We start from the raw sequence: 3,107 nt of genomic DNA on the forward strand, positions 1-3,107 counted from the left end.
TATGCTGCAGCTGTCTTTAGACACTCCAGAAGAGGGCATCAGATCTCATTATGGATGGTTGTGAGCCATCATGTGGTTGCTAGGATTTGAACTCATGACCTTCAGAAGAGAAGTCAGCACTCTTAACCACTGAGCCATCTCTCCAGCCCCTTGAAGTCTAAAGTTAAGGGGCATGTACTAAAAGTTCTGATAACAGCAAACACCTTAGCTCTCCAACCTCCATCCTGTTACTGCTACCCACAGTCACCCTCTGCTGTTCTAACATAGCTAGGTATGACCTCCATGTCCCGAGAAGACAACTTATACAGAATAAAGTCATGTCTGAAGGTCACAGAACATGAGACAGCCCAGAGGCCCACATATACCATCTGTCACAGCATCTCCAGAGGCACAAGCCAGAAGCCCATACATACCAACTGTCACAGCATCTCCAGAGGCACAAGCCAGTTCTCTGGGGAAAGCTTGACCTTCTCACTCTGTGCATCGTGAAGTAGAATGATGATGTACAGGGTCCTGCTGACCTTCTGAGAATTAGACATGGCAGGCATTGTCATGGAGACTCTTCCTCCAGGTTTCTAGAGCATCTAAAGCTGTAGATAACACATCTAAATTTGGCCACTCAAACCAGAGTAACACTTTTAGTACTTTTTGTCGGTGGTGGTGGGTTTTGTTTTTGATTGGTTTTTGTTGTTGCTGTTTTGTTTGTTTGTTTGTTCTGTTTTTTAAGACAGGGATTCTCTGTGTAACACCCCTGAATGTCCTAGAACTCACTTCATAAAACAGGCTGGCCTCAAACTTACAGAAGTCAACATGCCTCTCCCTCCAGAGCTGGAATTAAGGGGGTGCCCAGCCATTTAATACATCTTTAAAGAGAGTTTTGAGTTAGTTTTATTGTTTATTTAACCATTCTGATCTGTTGCTCTTGTTGCATTTAATCCAGTTTCAACTACCACCTTCAAAATACAATTTATCGCCGGGCGGTGGTGGCACACACCTTTGATCCCAGCGCTTGGGAGGCAGAGGCAGGCGGATTTCTGAGTTCGAGGCCAGCCTAGTCTACAGAGTGAATTCCAGGACAGCCAGGGCTACACAGAGAAACCCTGTCTCGAAAAAAAAAAAAAATACAATTTACCATGTACTCATGAAACCAAAAGTCATTACTAAGAGCCAAAAAGGGAACCAAAAATGTTGGACTTGAAACAGGCAAGTCTGTTTCTACTTCATTAAACCTTAAAGGTTTCACTGTGACTCATACCAACGGTTAATCCCCAAAGGAAAATGTAATTGACAGAAAGTAAATAATCACCATTTACCACAGGACATAATATTTGATTTTATCTACCTGTACCTCCTTGCCTCTCTGCCTCACCCTATTTAATAACAGCCTTTCGCTCTCTCTTTGAATGTAGAGTCCACTCAATTTAAAAACACCAATCAGCTGATTACAAGCAAAAATAAATAAATAAAACCATGCTAACAGAGGAGAAGCCCTCCAAACAAGCCAGGAAGGAACAAACTGAGCTGTAATCTGACCCAGAAAGAAGTGCTCAATGAATCAAGCTGTGCCCAATAAGCCAGCCCCTGCACCACCCCAGTCAAGACCCTCTGCCTTCATAGTGCCTCATTTCACACACACCCCTGCCTGGTGCCTAGTAGCATGTGTAAGAGGAGGCAACATTCTTAGATTTCCCTAATGATTCTTCCTCTTTGTCTGGCTTACATAATTCTAGAAGATTCTAACTCTCCACATGTGAAAATCCTATTTGTTAACATCTTTCCCAAGACTACGCCCAGCCCTAAGGACTCCACTTCCCTCGCAGCTCACAGTGCAACTCCTCTCTTACCTTCAACCATATTTGTAATATACAGTGTACCAAGTCTTTCCTGTTAGTTTTGCCTATAGGCTAAATAGGAAAATTTCTAGAAAGTAAAAGGAGTTGTTTTTCCTTTATATATCTATCAGAGCAACTAGCAATTGTACTAGCAAAGTAAATGAATGCTCTACAAACATAACTTTCTCTTTAAATACTTGTGTAAGAACATAGAAATGCATAATTTCAAAACAAAATAACCATTTCTAAGGTAATAATAAGCATTTTCTAAAACATAATGGTGTATAGAATATGTATGCTAGTTACAGAATATTTGAAAAAAGATGAAAAGGAAATTGAAACAAAAAAATATCATATTTTGAGCTATTTCCACCAAATCTTTTGTTATGTGTGGATGTGTAACAGATGTTCTAAAAGTCATTATTTCCTATAATATAGTCTATTTTTCTCCTGTTGTACCATCAATTTCTATAAAATTAAAATATTAAAAGTTTCATCTTATGTCTATCAAGAATTCTGAAGTATAGTATTGTGTCTGTTCTTTCATTGAATGACCAGACACCCAACAAGCACAACTTATGGGGTACCAAGATTGCTCAGGGGGTAGTTCTCACTTATTGCCATGCCTGAAAACCTCCATACAATGCCCAGGGCCCACATCTTGGAAGGAAAGAACTAACTCCTGCAAGTTGTATCTGACCCCACACATGTGCTATGGCAAACATGCACACATAAATAATAAATAAATAAATAAATAAATAAATAAATAAATAAATAATTTGACTTCTAAGTAGAATGAGTCAAGTAAAAGATAGACAAAAATTAGAACTTGAAGAACAAAAAAAATTGAAAATGTTTAAAGCAAAGGAAAGGAATATGCAGGAAATGTAGGCTATCATCTTTGAATTATAGAAAAATCAAGGAGAAGAAGCCCAAGTCAGTGGCATAGATCAGGCTTTTAACATAAACACAGAAGAATACTTACCCAGACTGAAGAATGACACATCCATCTATAAGAACACAACCCACCTGCCACGGGCCGGCCAGTCCAGGCCTCTCTCAACCTGCGGAGAAACAGGGTCCTAGTCAGGTAGACAAGACGTTGGTGAAGAAATGACAAACAGAAACAGACACAAGGGAGTGCTGTAATTGAATGCAATTTGTACAAAGTAGAAATCAGGCTTATATGGTATACAGAAAACAGGGAAAACTACAGAATTCACATAGGCAGGAGATGGCTACATCAAGGTCAGTAAAATCAAACAGCCAGGTGCA

This window comes from Mastomys coucha, unplaced genomic scaffold, assembly GCF_008632895.1.
Source record: "Mastomys coucha isolate ucsf_1 unplaced genomic scaffold, UCSF_Mcou_1 pScaffold22, whole genome shotgun sequence".
In the NCBI taxonomy this organism is placed as follows: domain Eukaryota; kingdom Metazoa; phylum Chordata; class Mammalia; order Rodentia; family Muridae; genus Mastomys; species Mastomys coucha.